The sequence below is a fragment of the Chrysemys picta genome, chromosome 9 (assembly GCF_011386835.1).
Source record: "Chrysemys picta bellii isolate R12L10 chromosome 9, ASM1138683v2, whole genome shotgun sequence".
Lineage (NCBI taxonomy): Eukaryota > Metazoa > Chordata > Testudines > Emydidae > Chrysemys > Chrysemys picta.
In genome coordinates this window covers 94,684,418-94,701,514 of record NC_088799.1, presented here as the reverse complement: position 1 = coordinate 94,701,514, position 17,097 = coordinate 94,684,418, and positions in this window count along the sequence as shown.

Sequence of the window (17,097 nt, the reverse complement as noted above, 5' to 3'; positions counted from 1 at the left end):
CCTGAGTGTCTCAGCTTGTGTGTGTTAAACTACCCCCAACAACAACTCTAGGATTTAATCTATTGCGCCCATCACCACAGAATTATTTGCTACTAATGCAATAGCAGAAGCACTGGTCCAGACCACATCTCAAACAGTCTTTCATAGAAACGTTTATTCTGTTGTACACACCTCCAAGCCCAGAAATTTCATGGGGTGGGGGGGAGAAAGGCTTGGAAAAGTGGGGGATCTTCAATATCCCCAATTGCAAAGTAGTGTCTGTCTTAGGAAGGACTATGGCCGCACTCAGTGGGTTTGCCTGGGTGGTAAGTTAATGCAGAATTTGATTCCAAGCTTGTTAAGTAAAGAAATCTGGTTAGAGGAAGGGTTATGGATTCAGGATTCCTGGATCCCAGCTCTGTTACTGGCTCCCTGCATGATCTTATGCAAATCACTTAACATCTGTAAAATGGGCATTATAATAATATTTACTGCACTGGGGGGGGGGGAGGGTAAAGCTTGATTGATGACCTCCTATATGCTTGACACATTTAGAGTTCCAGATGGTGGTAGTGGGGTAGGGCAGGGGATGAACACAGCAGCAGATACACCTAGGCCAAAGCAGGGTATTTGCGATTCAATAAGTTGGGAACCAGGAGGCAATCATGAGTTCTTTTCCATTGACATGTTAATTCTATGCATTTCACAGCCCATTTTATTGATCAATGCCACATATACCTGCTGTAGGAGGCAGGAAAATATCATTCATACATTTTCCATAAAAAGCAATTGAAAAGTTGCACCAGGACATATCTGGAAAAACTGGGCCTAGAATCCAAGTATCTGATATGACAAGTTTCATCCACTATGTCCTACTGCAAAGCTGTGTGCTATGAGCCAGGGGCAGAAACAGGATTTCTGATTCCCGTCATTCCTCTTCTGCCTAACAAACAGTTGTGTAAGCAAAGTATGTGTTGTCCTCCTCTACTGGCTCTTTCACATAAAGGATAACAGCCTAATACTGCTGCCAGTAATGACTTTCAGTCAAATACACCTGTACCCCGATAGAACGCTGTCCTCGGGAGCCAAACAATCTTAGGGCGGTATAGGTGAAACCGCGTTATATCGAACTTGCTTTGATCCACCGGAGTGCGCAGCCCCGCCCCCCAGAGCGCTGCTTTACCGCGTTATATCCGAATTCGTGTTATATTGGGTTGCGTTATATTGGGGTAGAGGTGTATTAGCATTCTATGCTGTGGATCTAAAGGCCTTGGGTTCTAAGTCTGATGACCCAGGTGGAAATCAATGATTCCATATGACGACATTTCTGGGTTTTGGTTTTTTGTTTTGGGTGTTTCCCCCTCCTTCAGTTTTCTTCTTTTAAAAGAATCCAGGAAATTACATACAACCCCCCCCCACACACACACACACACAGACACACACAAACATACACACTGAATGAACGTTATTTAGGCTACAAAGTCGAGCACTCCAAAGTTAGGAAATGCTAGGATCAAGGTTTTCTGTGTGACTTTGATTTGGCTTGCAATTTTGTATGCATTCTAATACATTCATCAATTAAATGGTCTACAGGAGCCCAGTCTCAGTCAACTGTAGGATGGACACAGAATGAGCAGATGGTTATAAGAAGTGAAAGGGCTTTCTCCTGTGTTGAAGGCACCAGGAACTAAGAGGGCATCTAGGAACTAAGAGATCTGGGTTCTATCTCTAGCTCCACCACATAATGTTGGACAAAATATACATACTGCACACACACAAGGAGGTTGAATTAAGGTTGCGTGGACAACCTTAATTTAGTTAATTCCTAACTTTTCAGTGCTTGGCTTTGCAACCTTAATATTATTTTAATGTAGTTTTTGTGAATAATATCTCTAAATCTTATAAGTCCTTGAGACATTTCCAAATATTTTGTCAGGAAAAAAAAGCTCTACCTAAAGTATCTAAATGAAAATCTTCCTGCGCATTTGCTTATAAGGGTATTTATATAGTTCTCATCACTGAAGTATTTGTGCGCTGTCTCTAGCTATATTAACCAGACCAAATAATTGCTGGCAGTACACAGTCCTGAGTTCGACAGCAACGTTTGGTGTTTAAGATGCAATAGAAGTCTTCTACCATCCCTCCACTCAACAGGTTAATTCATAATCTTTTATTGGTGCCATTTGTTGGGTACTATGATGGTGACCACATGTGGACAGTGAGATAAGTGAAAAAGGGAATAGTGATGGGCTTAGAACAGTGGTTCCCAAACTTGTTCCGCCGCTTATGCAGGGAAAGCCCCTGGCGGGCCGGGCCGGTTTGTTTACCTGCCCTGTCCGCAGATCCGGCCGATCGCAGCTCCCAGTGGCTGCGGTTCGCTGCTCCAGGCCAATGGGAGCTGCTGGAAGTGGCGCGGGCCGAGGGACGTACTGGCCGCCACTGACACGAGCTGGTTAGAACCCTTGCTCCACCTGTGAAACCTGGAGTCAGGTGTTGCGACCCTGAAAGTGGATAAGGCTAAAAAAGGGGAATGTGGGGAAAATTGCTCCATGAGAGTGAATTTGGCCCTAAGACGGAGTTGAAATAACAGCACAGAGTAATATTATATATGGGCGTTTTCCAAAGATCTCATGACAAATACCTTTGCCCTGTACAAAAGTCTAATGCCAAAGAAATGTGTCTTGAATTTATATTTTGAATTTCACCTAACAACAAAGCATCCTATATGTCCAAAGTATCCCAAAGCTCTAATATGTTCCCAACCATTATGGCACAGTTCTCTTACTGCATCAGCTCCTTATCAATATTTGCAGTGTGATGAAAGATAAACAAACTATGTTCGGAGATGAAGTACTCTTAAAACTCTGTCCCTGGTTTGCTTTTTTGACTACCAACTTTAACCAATTCAACACACATGAAAGACAGCATTTGGCCTGTGGGTTCCCCTGCTGAGCAAGGTAAACATAGTGGATTGATTGAGTTATTATTAAAATCTACCTATGGGTGCTGATCACCCAGCATATTAACTGTCCATCTATCTTTTCATTATTGATCTTCCCCTTCTGCCAATTTTCTCCACCTACCCCAGGTGCTAAGGCCTAGATCCTCAAAGGTATGTGGGCGCCTATCTCCCATTGACATCAGTGATAGTTAGGCAGCAAAATACCTGTGCGAATCTGGGCTTAAGTGTCTCTTCCTGCTAGTTAAAAGATAACATTCAACAAAACATTGAATAATTGCATTTCAGTTTGATTACTTGACTGTCCACAACAACAAAACCAACACACCAAGCCTCATGAAGCAACTGGGACCTTCAGTATGGCAACCCAACTACACATGATACACGATGTCATGCCTGCTTTTTCAAGGACTAATTCAATGCCCCCTGATGTCAATGAGGGCCTTTCCATTGACTGCATTAAGCACTGGATCAGACCCTTCATTCCCAGCCAAGCTTACGTTGCCCCTGCTCCTGCTATATGGATTGTGTGTGGGTGTAGATCCTGACATCTGCCCAGAGTCCCAGTAACCTCAATGGGACTCCATGTAAGTGTCCGCCTGCCCGGATCAGAGGGCATGACTGGGGCCTTTGGTTGCAATATGTTACAAGGGGAGGAAAAAGCAGCAAAACCCATTTGTTTAAATGTTTGGAGTCAAAAAAAATTTACACAAAGTATCAAATTCTGCCCTCAACCCCACATGTGCCTCTAGCACTGACATCACTGGCAGCTGCTCATGGCTGTCTGGAGGTCAGAATTTCCCCCAGGTGTTAGGACCATTCAGAATTCCAACAACATTCATTCTAGAGTAAGTTTTCACAAGGCGTTTATAATACTGTACATTTCTTGGGTGACCGAAATCACTCAGTCCCTAGTCTGCTGTCTTACAATACCCAGTGGCATATTATTAATGGCCCACTAAAACAATATACAGCCTGTTGTACCTTAATTCAATAGTCTGTAATGACCAGCTTATAGAAAGGGTTTCAGACCTATGAGTTTTCCAAGACCTTTTGAAGCTAATGGCACTAAAATATGCATATATTAAAGTTAGTTGTGGAAAGCAGAATATAGTGGCAGTATAAGCAATAATACGGTACTGTAAAATAAAAATTGAAAACTATTTTCCCTAAGTGTAAATATAAAATACCTCTGGGGGACGTATCTAAAGGAAGAGTGTTTCCATAACACATAGTTAAACTCCAGATTATATTATTCAAAGCTATCCAAGTATAGTCTAATAAATAACCCATAAAATAAAACAACATTTTACAAGGGAGACGCATACTGTAGTTCGAGCTTTTTTTGCCACTCTCAACATTATTTTTTAATATGGACAGTTTTAGTCACAAAATTGCAAGAGTTTATTCAATACCTTTTATGTGCTTTACAAGGTTATTAGAGAATTTATTTTCTCTTTCCCTTACAGATTGGAAGGTGGGCAGTGATATATGAGCTTTCACATTTTATTTATTCACCAAACTGTTCCAGATGTGATCCCATCATTTATCCACTGACACATCAAACCTGCTGCGTGACCTTTAGAGTGACCTCTTTACAACATTTGCTTTCATGCTCTTAAAGTTATAGCAGCTTAGCCGGCCTCCCTTCAGGGGGAAGACAAGAGAATTGATATTTTGGGGGCTATCGCTTAAAAATAATAATAAATTAATTCATCTTCTACAATATGAAAACTTAGTCCAGGTGGTAAACTAACCAGTGGAGTTATAGTCCCAGAAATGACTCCATCACATTTTACCCCAAACAGTATTTCACTCCATAGGCTTGGAATGTACTGGGTTTAAATGCGCTAAATTTAGCAGGCACTAAATCTTTCCCCTATTCTGCGTGATTTGTCACAGTAGTAAGCATTCTTTAGGTCAGTGGTTCTTAACCTTTACTGCAGCCTGCACCCCTTTGGTTCTCAAAATATGTTCTCGCACCCCTTAAACCTAGATATATTTTTTGTTTGTATATTACAGTAATCATTAAAAAATGTATCATGTTAATAAATACATAGGTTTGATGAAACTTACGTGCCTGTGCTTAATTTGTGTTTTTGATGATTTACCTTCTAAAAAAATCTGGCATGTCTCACACCCCAAGAAAGGGCATCTCACACCCCCCGGGGGTGCATGCACCCCAGGTTAAGAACTACTGCTTTAGGTGATACAGCTTTCACTGCTACCCATTGGTAAGTAGGAAGAGGTTTCACTGTGCTTTAGCTTTTTAGAAAAAATAACGATAATGCCTCCAAAGTTTAAATGCAGAGTTAACTGAAAAAGATTATGCTTCACTATAATCCTAACATTGTACAAGAGAAGTCCTATGTCTTCATGAAGGGAATCCCTTGGCCAAACCACATCAGATATCATTCCATTTTTGCCAACCTTCTTCCAAAACTCAAACCAAACCATGTGGGAGTTTCCATAAGTCTAATTAACTTCTTTCTCATTATTTTTATGCACCTGCAATTTTTGGCTGGTACCAGCAACAAGGAGTCCTGTTTGCAATGCTCCCAATATTTCTGGCCCATGCAGTATCAGGAAGAACCGGAGATCCCACAAGAAAGCCTCCGCTCAGGAGATTTCTAACTCAAAGATTCAACCCTGTAAGATGCTGGGCACCCTTAGATAGCTCAGTGGTTTGAGCATTGGCCTGCTAAACCCAGCGTTGTGAGTTCAATCCTTAGGGAGGCCACTTGGGGATCTGAGGCAAAAATCAGTACTTGGTCCTTATAGTGAAGGCAGGGGGCTGGACTTGATGACCTTTCAAGGTCCCTTCCAGTTCTAGGAGATGGGATATCTCCATTAATTATATATTATTATTATTATTATTATTATACACATAACCAGAGCCTACAGGCCTCATTCCAGTTTTACTCAGGTCTTACTCAGGCAAACTCCCATTGAAGTCTATGGGAATTTGCCTAAGTACGGGGTCGGGAAAAACTGAAAGAAGATGGAGTGAGAACTTCAAGACTTGGCCTGTTGATTTCAATGGGATTTGAGGCCACTCAGTATCAACAGGGGGGTTTCAGTATCTTGTGGAATCAGGTTCCAGTTTTGCAACCACAGGAGATCAACAGAGTTCAGGAAAGCATCTGAATCTTTGCATCCAGACCAAATCTAAATTTTGAAACAGCTAGGGTCTCCTGTCTTTCCCCCCTGACTTCTAACCCTCCCGCTCTGTGTCATACTGAGCTACGATTAATAGCTAAGGAAAGCTGGGAATGACTCTATTCCGAGCCCTACCGTGCTGTTTTTGGTTGAAGAACAATGCAAGGTGTTCACACCTGCAATGAGATGAACACACTTACTTGTCCAGTGCTCACAGTCCCAGTTAGCTTGAAAGGTTTGGAGTGGTAATTTGAAGAGTTAGCAGTGCTCACGGCAAAGGAAAAGTTGTGAGATCAAGGATCAGAGTCTTGTTCTTAAACTATGGTATTACACAAGTTTAGGTCCTATGGCTCTTATTCAGGCAACCATCCCTAGGCAGCAAAGCATGTAAGCATATGTTTATCTTAGGCTGGGTCTACACTACCCGCCTGAATCGGCGGGTAGAAATCGACCTCTCGGGGATCGATTTATCGCATCCCGTCGGGACGCGACAATCGATCCCTGAATCGACGCTCTTACTCCACCAGCGGAGGTGGGAGTAAGCGCCGTCGACGGGAAGCCGCAGAGGTCGATTTTGCCGCCGTCCTCACAGCGGGGTAAGTCGGCTGCGATACGTCGAATTCAGCCTCGCTATTCACGTAGCTGAATTTGTGTATCTTAAATCGACACACACACACACCCCGTAGTGTAGATGTAGCCTTAAAGCACATGCTTAACTCCCATTGAGTTTAAAGGTAAGCATGGACCTAAGTGTTTTGTTGAATAAGCATTCCTCTCACAGCAGAAATAAGTTTTAGCTACTCCCATTTTTTCTCAACAACAAAGTTCTGAAACCAGGAACTTTTGTGCAGCAGCAAACAGATTCCAGATGAGGATCTTATGCAGCCTTTTCAGGGTATTATTTCAGCAATAATGGAAAATGACATCAAAGAAAACAATCACGTTTATTTAGTTGTAAATCAAAAGACAAAGCTTAGCCAGTAGAACAACAATGCATTAACCTAATTTTTAGGGGATGGGGGTTGGTTCAAGTCACTGCATCCAAATCTAAAGGCAGATGAATGGTACAAATAGTAAATCTGAAGGTGTCAGCAGGAGACAATTATAAAGATATTTGGAACTGCAGCTGCCAGGGTGAGGCAATCACTAAAAGATAATATTAAAGTGTTACAGTTACATGATGAAGCCTAAAAGAAAGAAAGGTGTAGCCTTGTTTTGATCATTTCTCTAGTTCACAAACGCTGGCATTAGCAGGAGTCCTAACTTAAAATAAACAGAGTAGCGAGCCAAATATTGAAACATTTTTAATTAAAAACCATGAATAACATGCAAGTGAGCTCCATGGATCACTTTCTATTGCGTATCCCTGCCAGCAAAGGAAATGCAAGTGCTGTTTTTTGAAAACTGCAAATGTGCGAGGGTCTGGGGCATAGCTGGCAAGAGAACCAGGCTCCTAGATGTTTGTAATTGATGAGGACACAAAGCAATGAAGTAATTTCCCTATCCTTATTCTCCATGTTTAGCCGAGGCCTGTTTCCCGTGCAGAAAGAGTGACAGGGTAATCTGAGCCTCTGCAGAAAACCTGCTTTTTCTCCAAAGTTATTTAGATTTCCATGAGCAGTGGCAGAATTTTGGAAGGCATCCAGGCGAATGAAGGAATTTGGCTGCTCTGAAAATATCAGACAGGAACTTAAAAATTGAGCTGATTTATGCTTTGTAATGTTTTCAATACTGTGTAAATTAAGTTTGAGTTCCTAGACTGTTTTGTAAGGAGAAATTTTATATGTTACAAGCCATGAAAGGTCCAGAGAAAAACCTTATTGTATGATAATTCCACCTCTCACATAAGAAGTGCTAGACTTTGCATATATAATGTGTTCAAAGGAATAATATAGAAAATGCATTACTTCGGAGCATCAAAGGATCTTCAAGAATACCTTGAGGTCCTGACTGCTATTTGGAGTTTGCTAATATCTTACTGCACTGTGAGATGTGTTAGCAATATGAAGTTTATATGTTCTGTTCACCACTGAATAAGCTGTGGAGCTGGGCTTGGGAATGCTATAGGTTTCCAAAGTTTAGCACCCAGAAGTGTACTCCTAACTGGGGAGATACAATGATCTCCTGCAGAGAACTGCTCAAAGCCACAATTAGTCTTTCACTCCATCCTCACATGCAGATGTTTAAGTCCAGTTTTCCTCAATAGACATACTGGCCTGATGACCAGTGGGCTGCACTGAATTTTCTCAGGGAGTGCTCCAGCATCATTCAAAGGACATGTGCTCTCTAAGGCTTTATGATAAATGGTGGGGCGTCTAATGAAACCATTATTTGCACCTCTGACAAACATCAATATGTTTACCCATGATGTCTTGTCCTCACATGAAGGGAGATACTGCTGCAAGTAGCTAAAAATATTTTCCTCCTTTCATCACCCATGGATACAAACTCAGCTGGTGATCCAGGAGTTGATCCTTAACTTGATTAATTGCGAGCCTCATCTGGTCATTTGAGTCATGTCTCCGGTTCAAAGGTCAGTCGCATAGGAGAAGCCATTGCCTTTGAGCTGCCTATCACCACACTACTCAATACTGTAGTGCAGCCCAATGCAGAAACCAGGTCTGTAACAGGCTAGGATCATGGATCTGTTCTATTTGAACAGGTCCCTAACTTAGGACCCTGGACTCTGATGAGAAGTAGCAAGAGCTTGAGCAAGTGTAATTACAGTTTTAGAAATATGAAAATGGGAGCTTAGGAGAAGATTGGTTTATACTGGAGCCTGGGAAGAGTAATCAGGAAATTAGCCAAAACTGGTGGAGACTGCAAAGACACTAGAGGATAAGTGAAGTGCTAAAATGAAAGATGGGCTGACTGAGGAACCTCCCTTTGGGAAGGTAATATAGGCGAAGAGCTATTCAACGGACTATCAGGAAAAAGGCTCGTTCAGTAAACTGTAGTGTACGTATAGGCGGGACATCAGGATAATTTTGCATATGTTAAAGGTGGGAATCTATTGTTTCTGATCCATTTGTTACATGGCATTGTTTTCCCACCTCTCTATTTTGGCTCAACATTTCAAAACCAATCTCTCCATTTCTGACCACAATTTTCCAGGCATAACCATTTACCCCCAGAGTCTGTATACACAAATTACAGCCTATGTCATTCCACATACCAATAAAGGTAGTTAGATGTCTAATTACCCTGTTCGTTACAAGGGCCATGGTTTGCTTGAACAAAAGCTTATGCCTGGAGATGTAGAAGCCTGGTTGAAAACAGTGAAGTCCACAGAAGCTACTCTCTTCAGGGCTAGATTGTTTACACTGTCCCTATTGTGAGATATGCCGGTGCATTTTATCACATGGTAGGCCTGCAACCCTCACCCTCTATATCCCTAGGACATAATTATAAATCCCAACCCTTCGGCAGTTTCAGAAAGCACCCTCTAAAACAAAATCAGTCTGCCAGAGAATTATCATCCGCTTCTCTCCCCAAATGTGGATTTTTTTTCCCCAAATGCCCAAGGCCCAGAATGAAAAGGAACCAGCCGCAGGCCAGTCACACCTTTTCTAGCCAGGACAATGTAACAGCCTTAAAGTCCAGGGATCCTCTTGGCTCCACAGGGCTAGGAATGAGAAGCTTAACCTATCTGAGATGTGTGACTCCTAGAGGATTACCAAATGGGTAGAGAGGGTTCCTGCAATTATAGCACACAGACAAAAGAAGATTTTCAGTCATCTTTTCCATTGGGAGGATTTTCTCCATTGTAATATTAAAGCCATGTCTCTGTATCCTAGCACAGCAACAGAACTTAAGAGGTCTTGGGATATGACTTAGAAACAGTGCCCCAAGAGGAAATTGTGCAATCAATTCCATGAGAATGTCTCCCTCAGCAATAAACATTGCCTGTGCCAAATAAATGGGTGAGGCGTGTCATAAATTTCCTTTTCCTGTCAGAGCAGCCACAAGAAATGGATGAAGTTATGCACATTTGTATAAAAATAAAAATATGTTATTTGCTCTGCAGCAATCCGCAGACAGGACATTCTAAACACGGAGTGCATTGTATGTCTGCTCAGCTCTTCGTATATAATAACGGAGGGGCCTGGTGCTACCAAGTTCTTGTCTCAGTTAGGCCGGGTAGAAATATGCAGACATGGCCATTATTTTTTTTGGTCCGCAATGACTGGATGTGAAAAACTGATATTCTCAGCCTGACTTTTCAATAATGATGTTGGGGTACCTTAAAGTTCGGTGCACCATTTGCATCATGTTAAGGGGAGGATTTAATTTTCAAAGAGAGGGTGCTCAGCGCCGTCTCAGAATCAGGCCCCTCTAAGATGCTTCCAGCTGGGCACCCAAAAAATATGGGAGCCTCAAAATTTAGGCTTGGTTCTTCCCTCTGTTTTCTTCAGATGTAGCCTTAGTTAGATTTAGGGTGACCAGACAGCAAGTGTGAAAAATCGGGACGGGAGTGGGGGGTATTAGGAGCCTATATAAGAAAAAGACCCAAAAATCAGGACTGTCCCTATAAAATCAGGACATCTGGTCACCCTAGTTAGATTTTCCCTCAGACGGAGTTTATGTGGTCAGAAAAGGTCCAGATTCTATCACTCTTTCTCCGGTTGGCTCAGAGCCACAACTGGATCCAGTGACTTTGCGCACTGTCCTCAATGAAGCTATGACAATCTATCCCAGCTGAGCATCTGGCCCATTGTGTAGTACCATACGCCAAGGCTGATGCCATTAATTTCAATGGGATTACTAGTGAAATAAAATACCACTCTGTGTGAATAAGGGTGGCATTAATTGACCCACAGTGTCTAGTTTTGCTTGAGAAACAGTGACAACTGGATTTCTTTGCTTGTGTTTCCAGAGAGAAATTTTATGCATATCTCCAAAGGTTACCCCCAATCATTTGTGTGTGTTGATACACAGAGTCATCCTCTATACTGATTCATGCTCTTGTCGCTCAGCCACCCTCCAGAAATAACTCTTCCCACCCAACTGCTTCTATAGGATTCCTGGCTCATTGAAAAAATAGAGAGCTGTCAACACTGATGTATTAGAAATACAATTCAAGCAGCTGTTATTTGTATTTTATTTTTAGACATCTTTATTTTTTCCCTCAGCCTGATCTCAATTTCAATAATATTATTCCTTCTTCTAGGTCAAACAACATCTGTTGTATAAAAAGGAAAATAAACTAAGTTGCACTGTCAAATGTACATCTTCCCATTTATATTTTGCTAGTTATTTTATTCTTCTCTCAGAAGGAATTGTTCTGGTCCACTGTGTAATATTCCATGAATTAAAGAATCCCTAATAACTTGGAATTATTTTAGAGTCTGAGCAGGCCTTATCTATGATAAACCCCACAGCAGGACTATCACAAAATATATAGGCCCATATTCTCAGTTGGTGTAAAGCAGCGTAACTGAACTGATCTTAACACCAAATTCACCAGCTAAGGATCTGGCTCTTAGACTGATTACATGAGGTTTAGGAGTACTGTTAAACTACTGTAATTTTGCACAAAATCTGACTACTTTGTAATCAATTAAGAGATTCAGAAAGTAAAACTTCAATTCCTACGGCAGGGTCTGATTTAAGCCACCAAAAGCAAAAAAATTCAAACTTGAGGCAGGACCTTCAGTTCTGGCTCCTGGCTTTGTGTTTTGGGACAATGGGCACAATTCTGCCTTATGTGCTCCTTCCACAAAGGATAGGGCTGGAAGAGAACTCATCTTAAGACCTTGTCTACATGACAGGGAAAAGTTGATCTAAGCTATACAATTTGAGTTACGTGAATAGCGTAACTCAAGTCAATGTAGCTTAGATCTACTTACCGTGAGGGCCACACTATGTGATGTCGATGAGAGATGCTCTCCTTCAACTCCCCTTACTCTTCTCGATCCAGTGGAGTAAAGGAGTCGACGGGAGAGCGATCTGTGGTCAATTTAGCAGGTCTTCACTAGACCCGCTAAATCGACCGCCGATGGATCGATCGCCGCGCGTGGAGCCCTCAGTAAATGTAGACAAGCCCCATGTGGTCAGTTCCTGAGTTGGTGTAAATCAATAATTAAGCTCAATTGATCTATGCTGATTTGTACCAGCCGAGGATCTGACTCTATAAGTTTCATGATAGCCGGTTCTCTGGTCTCCTCCAAGATGGCCCTTCAGTTCCACTGTCACTGTCAGAGAACTGGCTCATCGCAAGGAGCAATTAAGAAGGGCTTGTTTCACCATGCTCAGCAGGACAGGACAGGACAATCAGGGCTTCTGGTCAGGGCTTATTGTTTTTCAGTGTCTTATATCTCATCACTGGATGCATATTTTCCCCCCTGCTGCTGCAATTCAAGCAATAAAGAGGACTAGAGATGTAATAATTTCCTCCATATCTTTTATAAAAACCCTGACTTTTCTGTCAAGCTTTGCTCTATGAAAATAACAATTACACACACACACACACCCATATCTGTGGTGGTACATCATAAGGTTAAAAAGGCTGTCTCCATATGCTCACATTAATTTTCAGATAAATATGCATGTTCCCTGTAATTTTTCTTAAATGCTAGGTTATGACAGATTTCCACACCAGATTTTTTTTCCCTGTGCACAATAGAAAAAGCCCTCGTGCACAGAGAAGACAACAGAGTGTGAGTGATGTGTGCAGAGCTGATTTGACTCCTGATCTCAACCATCAACATCTTGTGAAACAACAGCAGAGAGTTCCATTTGTTGATTATCAAAGCAGAAATTTGCAGGCACATTCGTTCACAGGAGCTGCTTTTTTAACACTCTGTGCTGAGGGAGTGATTTTGGAGAAGGGTGCAGAATCCCCTTCTGTTGAAATCTACCCCAAAACCCATGGACACAGCCATTCGCATCCTAGGTTGCCATATTTGGGAGCTTGGCTGATCTAAATCAGGGGTCGGCAATGTTTGGCACGCGGCTCGCCAGGGTAAGCACCCTGGCGGGCCAGGCCAATTTATTTACCTGCTGATGCGGCAGGTTCGGCCGACCACGGCCCCCACTGGCCGCGGTTCGCTGTCCCGGGCCAATGGGGGCGGCGAGAAGCGGCGCGGCCGAGGGATGTGCTGGCTGCAGCTTCCCACTGCCCTCATTGGCCCGGGACGGCGAACCGCTGCCAGTGGAGGCCGTGATTGACAGAACCTGCCATGTCAGCAGGTAAATAAACTGGCCCGGCCCGCCAGGGTGCTTACCTTGGCGAGCCACGTGCCAAACGTTGCCGACCCCGATCTAAATACTATAAGACAGTCACTGAAAAAGTTGGAATCTTTATCCACACTAAATTGAGCACCAGCTAGAGGCACTGATGACAGAGAACAGTGCCCTAGATAAAGGGGAACTGCATTAGTTGCTGCTCATGACTCGGGCTGGGCAAAAAAATTTGGACAATTAGTTGAATCCCTGAGAACTGCATTTTCAGATCTCTCGTGTGCCCAACTGGGAAAGGGCCAAAGGAATCTTTTACCCTTGACATTTATGCTCATTTGGCTTTTGCTCATGCCTTCATTCCTAGCTATTATTTCTACTTAAATGCCCCTTCTGCCTCTCCATGCCACATTGTAGCTGAGAGACAGGACCCTTTCCACTAAAAATGCAGAGGGAGACATTCAAAAGCTTCAAAGAGAGTTAAGAGCAAAAGTCCCAGATGAAAAACTCACCCATCATGCCTCTGTAAGCAGATCACTAGAGGGATGTCTGTGAGTAATGCAATATGGAACATGCACACGCCTAATGCTAAGAACATCACCTCTGGGATGCTCTCCAATTGCTTTGTCTTTAACATGTTACTTTAAAACCCTCAGATTTTGAAGTGACAAACGCTGGTTAGTGTAGCAAGTTGCAAGACCAATATAATTCCACAGCTTTTTCAGAAGTAACAAATTCTGCTCCAGGGGACTTAAATAGCAAACAAACCAGAATAAAACGAAAAACTGACTTTTGAAATATTCTATTAGACAGCTATATGATCATTTTGCAAATCAGTCTTTTGATTTTCATATCAGTTAGCGAAGTGGAAAACCACCATTTTACTGAATAATTAATTGCTGGGATTTCTGCTGCTGTGTTGTTTGTTGATGGTAATTAACAGAGTTAAAGATGCATAAAATCTAAAATGTTTATACTTTCTTTTTTTCCTGGTGATATGAATAACTTTAAATCTTAGGTCAGCAACCCCCAACACATCTGTCGAAAATCAGGCCTGGAAAATAGAGGAGCAGAAGAAAAGGGTATTATGACCATCTGTCAACTGCACATCCTACCTGCACATCTTACATGTTTGATGACTTTCTCTGGGCATTGATTGACAAGCTTCTCATCATTCTAGGGAAAGCAAAATAAAATTATCTTGTACATTTCAAATGCATACTGCTCTCAGGTACGGCAGTGTAAATTCAGGATGACTTAACAACTTACTACTGTAAACTCTTCGGATTGTGAAAGCAAAGACACTTCTAGAAGTCACTGCTGTTTGGCTTATGCAACAGTACATACTCTGTCTTCAGTGGGATTGTTGGGTTCCCCCTCTTATGGGATAACGACTTTGAATTCTTATTTATCTGGGGAAAACAATGCTCACCCCAGTTGTGAGGCCATAGGCCATGAGTGACAATTACTTAAATTTACAATCTGTTCATTGGGGATGGGGCTCCTTTAGTACCTAGAAGGCTCAGAGGAAGCAAGGTGACCTTAGGAATGTTCTCACTTCCTTTAGAGGCAAAAATGGAGAGACGAGGCAAGACATTGCGGGGAGGTGAGAAGCAGAGAAGGCAAGGAATGATGCTAAAGGAGAGGAAAATGTAGAGGGAACCAGAGAGAGATTCTGGAGAAAAATATATCTGACGTCACGATTCCTAACTTGTGATCGAAATTAAAGGAAAACTCAGCTTTTCCCTTTATATGATGAATGGCTGGACTGCTTGGAACCCTGCAGAGGATCAACCCAATGCCATAACCTTTGTTCCAATGTTAGTTCCTTGAGGGCTGAACTTTGTTGCCTTACGCTGCAGCACGGTAGCCAACCCTGCACATGATATTCCAGATGGGATCTAAGGCCTTTTACAGTAAGAGACTATCACCTCTTTTGTTTTATATGCTGTCCCTCTGCTTATGCCGCTTTGTATCTTGCTTGCCCTTTTACTACAGCTGTGATCTGGGCTGATGGTTTCAATGATTTTTCCATAAGAACAGCTCACATCCCAGCACCACCAAATCCTTTTCTTAATCCCTTTGCTGAACACTTGCTCTGTTTAGCACATATTCCCTAGTCTGGGTCCTTGCTCCCAGATTAATTACTTTACACTTATCCACATTGAACTACATTTGCACATTCACCTAAGAGACCCAAACCTGGGTGAATCTGGTTTAATGGTGCCTAGTTACTTACTCCACCTTATTATCGTCTTATCTGCAAACCTGGAGATCTTGGACCAGATTCTGAGCTCATTTCCCCTTTCATAAATCTGGAGTGACTCCAGTGTAGTTAATGGAATTACTCTAGATTTACACCAGTGTAAATGAGAGCAGAATCTTGCTCATTGTTTTCAGTACTTTCATCTAAATAATAGCTATATTCAATATTAGGCATTACAAAGGTCCTAAAATGGCCCTGGGGGCATCATTTTCCCCACTCAAAAAGTTTTCATTGGTGGCTAGTTTCATATCTGCTTTTGACCCAGGTGTCTCTTCCGCACTCTCCGTTACCACCTCTTCTTTTTTACCTTTGCTATTAATCTCTGATGTGACACTTTGTACAGCGCTCTTTGAAACTAAGTGCACGGCTGAATTTCCCTGATCTAGCGTGGCGGTCATATCTTAAAAGAACTCCAGCAGGTTACTTAAGTATGACCTGCTCTAGCTTCAAACTCAGCTTCCCAGAGAGCCCTTCACTTCATTGCCAGAGACAAGAGGAAGAGGAGCAGGGAGTCTGGGACAAGGAGCCACACCAGCACTACGATAAAACCAGCAGCAGATAAAGATGAGCTCCTCCTACCCACAGTGGCCCTGGTGACTTCTTAAAGTTACACCATCCTGATAGCTCCATCCTTTCGGAATGAGACCTTGGCTTTGTACAGACCTGGTGGAAATCTGTGTCTTGTCAATAGATTGCCATTACACATAAAGGCTAAGGGCTTCAAAGGAGACCCAACTCTATTGGCTTTGAATGGACGTTGGGTACCTAACTGCTCTTTTTGCCTCTGGAACCCTCCCTCTGAGTTAACACCTGCTGTGACGTTGTGCAGTCTATATGGTTTTATAAAAACATAATAAGAAGTGAATATAATGTAACTGGAATAGTTTTATAAAAATATAAGTGAATATAATGTAACTGGAATATGATTCATGGAAAAGGTCTCTTGTAAGGTATCATTACAAAGCTTATAATCTACTGAGTGTGATCATCCCATTTGTATAAATGTACCACTCTTGTATCTAAAACTAGAAATATGAAATATAACTCTGAGGGCCTATTGTAATTATGTAAAGTGTGGGTCATTAATGATGGTTTGGAATCTTGATGACTCCCATTAACAAGGACCATTGTCTGCAGATGGCTGTGTTTACCTGTTAGTCTTCCTTTTTTGTGTGTGCTGGCAAGTGGGCAATGAAGTCTTGCAGTGACATGTGATCATGTCACCTGAACTGGAATCCATCTTTAACCTGGTGCTTTTCCAGTGGGTGGGGGGGTGGAAACCCAGAGGGACAAAGGGTTCCCGCCTTATGCAAAAGATATATAAAGGGGGGAAGAGAACAGAGAGGGAGAGGATCCATCATGAAGAATCCCCTAGCTATCACCTGAGCTGCAACAAGAGCTGTACCAGGGGAAAGAATTGTGCCCAGGCCTGGAAGGTGTCCAGTCTGAGAAAAACTTACTGAAGCATCTCTGAGGGTGAGATTATCTGTATTTAGTTTGATTAGACATAGATTTGCGCATTTTATTTTATTTTGCTTGGTGACTTTCTTTGTTC